Source organism: Sturnira hondurensis, unplaced genomic scaffold (assembly GCF_014824575.4).
Source record: "Sturnira hondurensis isolate 20B ecotype Veracruz unplaced genomic scaffold, ASM1482457v3 Scaffold0006496, whole genome shotgun sequence".
Lineage (NCBI taxonomy): Eukaryota > Metazoa > Chordata > Mammalia > Chiroptera > Phyllostomidae > Sturnira > Sturnira hondurensis.
Genome location: NW_028079127.1, coordinates 26,429,269 through 26,441,359, shown reverse-complemented (window position 1 = coordinate 26,441,359; position 12,091 = coordinate 26,429,269). Strand labels below are relative to the sequence as shown.

The 12,091-nt window shown below is 36.1% G+C and overlaps 1 pseudogene; it reads right to left on the bottom strand.

Annotated features, from left to right (window-relative positions):
* Nucleotides 1–1,055: 1,055 nt before the first annotated feature.
* Nucleotides 1,056–4,014, bottom strand: LOC118989621 (pumilio homolog 3-like; annotated as a pseudogene).
* Between the last annotated feature and the right edge of the window lie 8,077 nt (nucleotides 4,015–12,091).

Genomic DNA, 12,091 nt, shown 5'->3' with positions numbered 1-12,091 from the left:
TGGTGGGAACTCCTTTGTAGGTGACTGTCCTCTTATCTCTTCCAGCTTCTAGAATAATCTCCTTCATTTTAATCTTGGGTAATGTAATTATGATGTGCCTTCAAATGGAAGGGTGGATAAAATGCTTCTCATATAAGGTCAAGTTCAAAGAGTTCATCATCACCAAGCCCTTATTATATGAAATGTTAAAGGGACTTATCTAAGAAAAAGAAGATAAAAAATATGTACAGTGAAAGGACAGCAAACTCACAGTTATTAACAACCACACCTAAAATAAAAGCAAACTAAGCAGACACCTGAAACAGGAGCAGAGCCACAGAAATGGAGATCACATGGAAGGTTAGCAACAGGGGAGTGGAAGGAGGAGAGTGGGGGAGAAGGTGTAGAGAATAAATAGCATAGATGGTGGGGAGGAAATAGTGGGAGGGCAAGAGTAGTGTGGGAAATGTAGAAGCTAAAGAACTTATGACACATTGACATGAACTAAAGGGGGGAAATGTGGGTGAGAAGGGGTGTGGAGGGTGGAGGGGAATGAAGGCAAGGGAATGGGACAACTGTAATGACATAATCAATAAAATATATTTAAAAACATAATGCTCCTATGTGATCATTATGACATATTTATTATTTATGGGAGATTCATGTATTAGTTTGGAAAATACAGCCTTCAGAATGCTATTACTTTTTTCCTTCTGAGTAAATAGATGTGCAAATTAACTTTGTAAATTATTTTTTAGAAAGCGTTTTATAAACAATTTGTATACAAGGAAGAAACACATACAGAGCTCACAAATTACCAGTGAAGTGGACCCCTAGCCCTCTTTTGCACATTGGGAAGACAGACCAGAAAACAAAATTATCCCATGTCCTAAACTCTGTCCAACCATGCAGAGAGTATTCAAGTAATGTTGTTATTCCTTTGATGTTTTTTTCCTCCCAATGTGAAAATAATGCTTTTCAGTCAAGCTTTGACTTTGTGTAACCTCTTCATCAGAACTCTGGAAAAATCTAGGAAGAATAAAGACACTTTGATTTACACTAGTACTTCTAGTTCTTCATACCAAGGACTTCAGGTTCTTCATATCAGTGCGCTCTACAAGTGTTTTTGCAAAACAACCTTCTCTTTCATCTTCTTCCATCTTTTTATCTTGCTCTATTAAGCATTTCAGAACAAGATGTCCTGCAGGATGTTCTGCAATGTGAACTTCTCCATCCTTGTCACCCCAATGCAGTTCTGCTGCTGCCTAGCTGGCAGTGGCACTCATGGTAAGTTGACCACTCCAACGGCAACCACAACTCACACACACTCAGACACCAACATAAACTCAGACTTACCTAGCACCACATTTGGGATGTGTACTTGCAGGCAACTTAACAAAGCTGAGGAGATGAAGTATAAGAAGTCTGGGGGCAGATCTCTGTAACTTTTTTATTCTGTATGTTGCCACCTTCTTTCAGCATAACTTCATTGATTTCTGATATTCTATGTGCAGGGTATTTGTCAATGAATAGGAACAGCAGAATCTTTCCTCCATATTTGTCATTTAATATGTTAGGCAAGGAACTAATAATTTCTGATATGATTATTTACTGCATAAGCTTAGTATTATCAGTACAATCAAAATCTACTAGTAAAACCAAGCAGGAGTATTAGCCATTAGCCACCTTTTCAACAAGTCTTCGTTTTTTGCAGCAGCACCTTTTTTGTCTTTGGATGTGCCATGCCACAGGTGGTGCATGACCACTCAAGTGTCATCACGTGTGTGCCAGGTATATCACTGCTTCACAGATGGCTTCAGTTGTTTCTAATCTTAGCTTTGGGTGTGCATAGCTTTAAAAAAAGTCCAGGAATACTTTATGCACCAAAGAATTCTTAATCATAGCTTCCTTTTGGGCCATTATAGTTAGAATCTGTTTCATTTCAACAATAAGCTCTAGCTTCTCTGGTTGTACCTGTAACACTTTGTCCAGAGTTCAGTGATCTCCTGACTTGTTAAGCTGAAATGTGTTCCTGCAGAGCTCCTCTGTCAGCATGTCCCTTTGCTCCTAAATTGTGTTGTCACTGATGCATACTCCTTGACAGCTGATGTTCCTGCATGTTGGAGCATCTTCTTCATGTGGTCTTCAAAATTTATATACCTGACAGCTGTGGCTTACTCCCATACATAAGAAATTTCTTAACAATATTTCTGAAATATTAAGCTTTACTCAAATCAACAAAATTATCTCTCAGTTCTTCAAAAGCCTGTTTTCTCTATTGTTCATTGCCATATTGAATGTAACACTGGATCACACAAATTGAATCATGTGCAAATGCAATAGTTTTAATTTTTCCTTCAATCAACTTCTGCAAATCACTCAGCAACTTCGCATTTTCTTTGTCATAGTCTTTTCTTGTTAAGATCTCCCAAATCTACTTTGTCCTGGCATGGCTGATTCTAGCACTACATTGTGTGCTTTGCCTCATTTCTTGATTCCTTTTGAAATCATCCCATTTGGGTTTCCTGGGTGCTGATTCACCACTTTTACAGTCTGGCTGAAATTTTCTCTCTTGTTGAGTTTATTTTCCTGCTAGAATTTGTTCTTTGGTATTTTATTCCCTTGCTGCTTATTCTTGAACTGCTTCATACCTTTTTTCCTGGTTTTGTGGCAATTTTCTTGAAGGTCTTAGATGTGATTTTAGGCGCACATTCTTTTACAACTTTTCTTAGGGATGTCTTTGAAGAACCGGAATCATTGTTTTTATGAAACCTATTTTTTTCTTGTAATGTCTCTGTGTATTTTCCTGTGATGTTTCTTTTCTTTGACTTCCATCATAGAAACTCGCACATCTGTGGCCCAGTTAGACAGCTCCTGGCTCCAGCTGCTGTTTCTGGTTTAAAATTAAATATTTAAGGTGATTTAAGTGTAGGAACAATTAACTATGTATTACTATTATCAACTTGCTTGTTCTAGACCTAGTGTAAAGCTTGTGCTCTAGACAAGTACAATTAACAAACTTTTAAAAAAATTGATGTAAAGAAAGTAATACAATAATACAAGTGAAACAACATAAACAGTCCAAAAAGAAAACACCAATGGAATAATTTCTTTTCTATTGCTTTGGAATTCAAAAATTACAGGCTGTTCTTTCTTGTTAACAAATAGCTGTCCAAATACACCAAAATTAAAATCAAATTTTGGTGTATTTGGACATAAAAATCAAATTAAAATGTTAATGAGATTGAGGAGGTACTGGTAGATGTCCCAATCCTGAATATTTTATGATCTGTCACCACTCACAAGATGTCAGGACTTACCTTCTTTGAAGCTCAGTCTTCAAAAACATAATAAAAGCATATAAACAAACCTCTGACACTTCATGTAATCTTCAACAGCAGTGGCCCAGAGACACTTAATGCTTTAATGATCCATAAAGAAAACTGTAGTTGGAGCCAGCTGTATATATATTTTTGTTTGTTTGATTTCATTTTTTTCTATTTGTTAACTGTGATTTACACATGTCCAAATGCCTCCTTTCTATTCTCTCCACACAATCTTCATACAGTTTTCCATGACAGCCACATGGCCCAGAATAGCCACCCCTCTGAAGAAGTGAAACAGCCTCTTAAAAACTTAATGTCTTATACAAGAATGATAATATTTTATTTAATAAAATGCTTTTAATACAAAAATAAATTCTGCTTTGCATAATCTTTGAGGACACATATCATAAAAATACAAAAAAATTTATTCACAAGAAATTATCACTTTTCTTACCTCTTGGTATACCCTCCCAGACTCTTTTTGATGCTTAAATATGTATGTATTTTTTTACAAAAATGAAATTATACTATACATGCTGTTTTATAACATGTTTTCTGCAGCTAATGCTCTCCACTTATTCTTGTAAATATATTTTTTCTTATATTACACTCAGTTTTGCAAATTAACTTCCTCAAATGTCACCAAAATGTCATTTACAACTGGTTTCTTCTTAAGAGAATCCATCCTAAGGGCACATTTGATGTTCATGTTCTCTCAGCTCATCTTATCCTAACAAGTCACTTTTAATGACATTCACTTGTTGACAAGACATGGCCTGATGTCCTACAGAACATCATGCATTCTCCACTTATGTGGTGCTTCCTCAGGGTGCCATTTAAGTTGTTTGGCTTTTGTGAATCCTATTGGTTAATATAAGTATTGTTATCCCAGCTTTTTTTTTTCATTTCCATTTGCATAAAATCTCTTTTACCATTCCTTTACTTTTAATCTGTGTTTATTGTTCATTCTGAGGTGGGCCTCTGGTAGACAACATATAAATAGGTCTTGTTTTCTTATCCATTTAACTACCATATGTCTTTTAATTGAAAAGCATTTAAGTCATTCACATTTAAAGTAATCTCTTATAGCTATATATTTATTGCCATTGTATTCTTTATAACTGTGTTCTTCTATTTTCTTAATTGTTTTCCTATTTAAATAATACCTTATAACATTTCTTGTAATACTTGTTTGGGGGTAATGAACTCTTTTAGCTTTCTCTTGTCTGGGAAGCTTTTTATTTCTCCTTCAATTTTAAATGGTAGCCTCGCTGGGTAAAATCATCTTGGTTGTAGATCTTTGTTTTTTTTATCACTTTGAATGTTTTATGTCAATACCTTCTAGCCTGAAATACTTCTTTTAAAACATCAGCTCACAATCTTATGGAAGCTCCCTTGTAGGTAACCATCTCTCTCTTGCTACACTTTAGATTCTCTCTTCATCTTAAACCTTTGCCATTTTAATTATGATGTTGTGTGGATCTCTTTGGGTTTATCTTCTTTGAGACTCTCTGTGCTTCCTGAATTTGTGTATGGTTTTCCTTCACCAAGTTAGAAAAGTTTTCAGACATTATTTCTTCAAATATGTTATTGATCTTCTGTTACCCCTGTGATATAAATGTTGTTGTGCTTCATGTTATACCAAATATTTCTTAAAATCTTCTCATTTAACTTTTTTTACTGCTTTAATTGAGTGTTTTCCGCTACCTTGTCTTCCAAATTGCCAATTTGATCCTCTGCTTCATCTGAACTATTTATTACTTATAGTACATTCTTCACTTCAGCTATTGAGTTTGTCCTTTCTGAATGATTTTTATGGTTTTTACGTCCTTTCATGCTATTTAAGTTCTAACTAAGTTCTTTGAGCATCTTTATAACTACTTTTTTTGAGCTCTGTATACAGTAAATTACTTGCTTCTATTTCATTTAGATCTTTTCCTGGAGATTTCTCTTGTCCTTTAATTTGGGACTTGTTTGTTTGCCTTCCTATTTTGGCTGCCTCTTTGTGTTTGTTTTTAAGTAGATCTGCTATGTCTCTTTGTCTTAATAAAGTGACCTTGTGTAGTAGGTGTCCTGTGGTACCCAATTGTGCAATTTTCTTGATCATCTGAGTTGAATGCTCCAGGAATGTCCCTTGTGACAGTTATGTGAGCCCTCCTGTTGTAATTACATCTTCATTGCTATTGGCCTATTCATGTGAGGGGTCAACTGTCATAACTATGAGGACTGACCCTGACTACAGTGTATAAACTGCTGTTCAGGTGCTGACCACACAAAGTGGAATTTGCCTCAGCAGGGTCTGGTGCCTGCTGAGATCTCCCTTTGGATATGTCACTTATGAAGATTAATTTGATACTGCTCTAACGTCTGAAGCTGCCAAATGGGTATATTTGTTCTGAGACCTTTCGGGAGAAACTCATGCTAGTAAATAGCAGATGCTCCCTGTGACTGGCCCTGAACAATCTGTTTGTAGCTACAAAACAACCCATAGTTTGTGACTGTCCTTGCTGGGCCTGGATGTGCACAAGAAGGACCAAGTTGTGCACCAAGCCCAGCTTCCACCAGCACCAAGCCATGGGCTGGTCAGCAACAGGGTCAAGGCACCCCAAGATCAGCCTCCACCTGCCTCCACTTGCCATCTGCCTGTGAGGCTCCATCAGTTAAAATGCCTCTGACAGTACTCAACTTGTATGAGTTAAGTTCTCAGTGAGTCACCTGGTAGCATCTACTGGTGTTCACCAGATTTACAGGGGTTTAATCTTGATGCCTATGCTGGGTCTGAAGCCACTCAGCAAAAGTTGCAGGGTATACCAAGTCTTACTGCTATCTTCCAGGTACCTGCAGACCTTTGTAGTGAGGAAGGGACTCAGAGAGTCAACAGGGTGAGGCCAGAGAGTTTATCAGGCTGAAACAGACCAAGAATTGGTCATGTGAACAGAGGGTTGGGTGTGCAAGGATAAAATGGCTTCAATCCTACAGCCACACAACTTAGTCTTTCCTGGATTCTGCCAGACCAACTGTAGAGCCCAAGCTCAGCAGGGAGCGGTCAGGAGGTTGGGGCCCCTGGGAGCCCAGAAGATGGGATTACTAGATCTCCCATTAAGGGGAGCTGCTAGTCAGACCCATGGGATGGTGGCAGGAATGATTTCTACCCTGGAGCCACACAAATCAGTCACTGACACACTGAGTCTACCCAAGCCTCTGCACCAAGGCCCAGGCTGCTGACTCCTCCAGGAGGAATGAGTCCTGTAGGCTTGGGCAGTAGGGCATCAAGAGGATGTGGTTATAGTATCCCCCAGGCTGAAGCCATAAGGAGGGGAGTGTTCCACCCAAGAAAGTTGGAGTTAGTGTCTGCAGAGAAAAAATTGGGACAACTATAATAGCATAATCAATAAAATATGCTTTTAGAAAATTAGGTCACTTGTTCTATAGCATTTTCCATGGTCTGGTTCAATGTTTGGCAACATCACATCATTTAAGGTCTCAATTTTTTTCTCTTGATGCCTAGAATATGAAAATTATAAAAATAATTGTGAGTTTATCAATTATTCTCAAATTAGCCTGCTATGATTCTCAGCTAGCACATGCTGGCAATTTTAGATCTATTGGATATCTTTTGCTTCTTTTGCTCACACTACTTCTCTTATCAAAGCTTAGACTAAGTAAATCTGATGTTTCCATAGAGACTATGCCTTATCTTCCTAAATCTTGGATAATGAGGATACTTTGTCATATAGTCTTGTGGGAGTTATCCATTGGTTTTAGTTTTGCTCTCCTGCTTGTTCTATTTTTGTTGGTGCATTCAAGCAGAATAAAAATGTACATTGTCACTGCTAGTATCTTTACTTTTTCTACATTAGCTTTTAAAATTTTCTTGCATTGTCAGAATTAGCTGTCTCAGTCTCACTTTGTAACTTTCCACACATGGGATCAACCATTTTTCAAGAAAGCTAGAAAGATTTTTTTCCTAGTGTGGAGTCAGATGAAAGATCAAATCTAGGTACTAGTGATGCTCATGTTGCTGGGGTATTTCTGCTTCTAGGCTATTTCAGTGGATAGAGGTAGAATTTCTACTTTAAAAAAATATCAACTTATAGTAATATTTGATAGCATTGAAGTGATTTTGCTTATTTTTCTTTGTATTTCTTTACTTTATGTTGAAAAACCTTGAGTATTAATATTATTAACATAATTATATCTTGACATATCAGACAGCATAAATAAACTGGTTTAAAAATAAGCATAATGATATTACTAAAAATAAAACTTGAAAGGAAATCTTGAAGTATCTTACTTCCTTTTATACTTTTATAACATTCTCCACTAAGGCAGTAGAATCAAAGTTTCATGTTATAAAGTCATTGAAAACAATGCTTCCTTTGTATAATTATGTTAGCAGTTTGAAACCAGTTATTAGTAGAAGGCCATGGAGATAGAAGATAGCATAGGATAGCTTCCCAGCTTCTATCTTAAAGGGCGTCCTCTGCTATTACTACAGTGGAACATAAATTTCTTTGAACTGTGACAACTTTCAGCATTATTTTCCTTAATTTTTTATCTTCTTCTCTCCACCAATTCTAGTACCGATGCACTCTTGACTTTTCCAGGGGTGTCCAATCTCCATAGGCTGCATGCAGCTCAGTTAGGCTGTAAATGCGTCCCAAAACAAAATCATAAATTTACTAAAAACATTATGAGATTTTTTATGATTATGTGTCACAACTTATCTAATGTGTGACTCAAGATAACTTTTCTTCTTCCAGTGTGACCAGAGATGCCAAAATGTATACCTCTGATAGCCATACCCTCAGTATTTCCTACTCAAGAAACAGCATCTCCTTCTGGACGTGTTTTCTGTTTCTCTACATCCTGCTTTCTCCAGATTCCCTTATCACTTCTGGTTCATTCCCAATATACTGTATTTGCCATTTCATTACTAGCCCACTGCATTTCTGTGGTTTCCTGCTCCACTTTTATTAGTTTTGAGGAAAATTCTCCAAATTTTTACACCATTTGGTTCTGACTTCTGTAATTTCTCTCCACCCAGTATCAGTGAAAGTCTAAGTTGCGTATCAGTGAAACTGAACCTACATCCAGTATAAGTGAAAGTATCAGTGAAAATATATTACTTCACTCAGCAATATTTTCACCAATATGTTTCCTAGAGCAAGGGATATAAAGAAAAAAGTGAACAAATGAGACTTCATCAAAATAAAAAGCTTCTGTGTGGCTAAAGAAAATGTCAGCAAAATGAAAAGGAAACCAACCATATGGGAAAATATCTTTGCCAGTGATACCTTGTGCAAGGGTTTGATTTCCAAAATAGATGTAGAACTCACATGACTTCACATCAGGAAGACAGACAATCCAATTAAAAAATGGACAGAAGACCTGAACAGACACTTCTACAAGAAGGACATACAGAGGGCCTGGAGACATATGAAAAGGATACTCAGCATCACTAGCCATCAGAGAGGTGCAGACTAAATACCACAGCGAGATACCACTTCACACCAGTCAGAATGGCCATCATAAACAAATCAACAAGTGCTGGAGAGGTTATGGAGAAAAGGGGACCCTAGTCCACTGATGGTGGGAATGCAGACTGGTGCAGCCAATGTGGAAAACACAATGGAATTTCCTCAAAAAAGCTAAAAAATGAAATAGAGGTTGGACCCAGCAGTTCCACTGCTGGGATTATACCCTTAGAATCCTGAAACACCAATTCAAAAGGACCTATGCCTCTCAATGTTCATAGCAGTGTTATTTACAATAGCCAAGGGCTGAATGTAGCCTAAATGCCTGTCAATAAATGAGTGAACCAAAAAACTGTGGTTTAACTCTTACACAATGGAATACTAGGTAACACAAAGAAAGAAGGAGCTCCTACCCTTTATGGCAGCATGAATAGAAACTGGAGAGCATTATGCTAAGTGAAATAAGCCAAGTGGCAAAAGACAAATACCATATGATCTCACCCATAAGCAGAACCTATTTAACAAAGCAAGCAAGCATTCAAAATAGAACCAGAGACAAGGAAATAAAGAACATACTGACAGTTACCAGAGGGGAAGGAGGAAGCAAATAATGGGGCAAAGAAAGGAAAGGGTCAAGTCAAGGAACCTCTATAAAAAACCCATGGACAAAGACAATTGGTTTAAGGGAGGATTGAATGTGAGAGGTTGGGGTTGGTAGGGCAGAAAGAGTAATGAGGGAAAAATGGGAACAACTGTAACTGAGCAACAATAAAAAAATGAAAGCTCCTAAAAATATCAATAATTGTCCTTCAAACAATTTTTTTCAAAACACCTCTGAAATGTTGAAATACGTGCCATCTTTATTATTATCATTACTGAGTCTCATATGATCTTCCAATTATATATTCTTTTTACTGAGTAAAACATTCTCTTTTCATTATAATGCTTTCGATATTTATATTTTTTCTAAACTACAAGATATTTAGCCCTGGCGAGTATAGCTCAGTGGTTGAGTGTCAGTTAAGGCACATGTCTGGGTTGTGGTGCAGGTCCCCAGTAAGGGGTACATGAGACCACATATTGATGTTTCTCTCCCTCTCTTTTTCTCTCTTCCCCTCTCTAAAATAAATAAATAAATAAAATCTTAAAAGAAAATACAAAAATTTCTAAATGTATTTGTAAAATCTCACGAGCTATATTATATGTATATAATTAAATTTATTTTTCACATTTAAATAAAATAAACATTTTGCCTAATTCTTACTCTCTTATCAGGTATTTATTTATTTATTTAAAACTCACTAATGCGTTTCAATACATCTTCCCACTTGAGTTTGTCACTTTTTAAAAATGGTTTAAAAAATATTTAGGTTTTGTAATTGATAAAGTAATATTTCACTTTAAAGTATATATTCTTTATTCATGAGCTTTTCAACAAATTACATTTTTATATTTCAAATAAAGCAAAGGCACTTTATGCTAAATTAAGTATAATTATTTTACAATTGAAAACAAATCATGCATAAAATGTTGAATATTTTGAGGTCGCAAGGCTAAATCAAGGGCCATCTGTGAGAGGGCATAACTAGTCCCATCATTAGAGGATGCTGTGTGACCAGGGAACAGAGTAATAGCTTGTCAAGCAGGTGACAGGGATGACATTTCAAGATAAAGATCAATCTCAAATAGGCCTCTACAAAAGTGGCCAATATACATTCTAACGCATATCTGAAAATCCCCATTGAACTAACTGTTTCTGTTATAAACAGTGACAAATTTTCATTAGGAATGCATCTACAATACATGTTTGACACTCAAATACAAAGTAAGGCAAACATAGATTTATAGTTTTGTGTACACAAAACAGTTTATGCTTGTACTATTGTTTTAAATTATTGTATTGTTTTTCATACAAACAACTGTAAACCTACTTTTGCCCTACCATGTAATATAATTGCCCAACATTTGAAAACATAAATAAGCCAATAAAAATTGACACAACTTTACAAATCAGTAATAAACACGTGTTAAAATTTTATACGAGGCATTTTGTATATGTATGTAAATATAAGTAGAGATTTAAGTTTTTTCCCACAATATTATACAGTTTTCCCCTTTATTTGCTGAAATATTTGTAAACCATGTTTTAGTATATAAATAGTGTGGGTATTAATTAACCATTCTATTATAATTAAACAATCCCATTGTTTCTAGTATTTTTTATTGATTTCAGAGAGATAAAAACAGTCTGTTGCTCCACCCATTTATGTGTTCATTGTTCAACTCATGTATGTGCCCCAACCAAGTATCAAATCAGCAAGCTTGGTGTATGGGGGTGATGTTCTAACTAATTCAGCAACCTGGCCAACGTACATTGTTTCTAGCTTTTCACTCTTGTAACTACTACTTTGAATAACATATTAATAAAGGACTGTTTAAAAAATATACAGGGATGAGCAAAAGTAGACTTACAATTGTAATACCAATAAATAATATGATAATTAATGCACAATAATGCTAGAATAAACTGGGTTTCGAATACTCACAGCCAGGTTGCCCACCTCTGTGTATCTGATTATCTAATTGATGAGTGATACTGAGATATTGATGGTCTGGATATGCATGAACTTTTGAGACTCTGATAGGGGCTGCTAATTGTCTCTCCAGCTTGACTCCTTGTCATGCCTGCAGGCTGTACTTTGATGTAGCTCTGGCAGTAAAACCTGATTGAAGATGGACCTATGGAAAAGTTCTGTTAAAAGAAGGCTGACATCCTTGCCATTGTTTTCATTTGCTTTTAGCATTAGAATGTGAGGAAAAATTGTCACAGGCCTGGAATTGTAGCAACTACGTATGGAAAATAAACAGCAAGCAAGGAATGGCTGGATGTGGGTGCACACAGAGCAACTGTTGTGGGGGGAGAGAGAGAGAGAGAGAGAGAGAGAGTGAGAGAGAATGTTATTATGAAGCTTCCATACTACCCTCAGATCTTCCATCTTCAGTTTTCTCATTATGTGAGAAAATAAACACCTAAATTGTTTCAGTCACTACCACTTTAGCTTTGCTAAGGACAATTTAATTCCTAATTTATCTAATAGGCAACTGTCTTCACAAAAGATACATTCCCACCAGCTGCATATTAAGTAGCCCATTTCACTGTGCTCTAACTACCACTGGATATCTTACGTTTCAACTTTTTAAAAAATATATGTAAAAATAAGTTTTATTTAAAATGTTATTTCTTTGATTACTACAGAGATTACTTTTTTTCAGAGTTCAGCTTTTTATTGAATGTACTGCAAAAGAGGT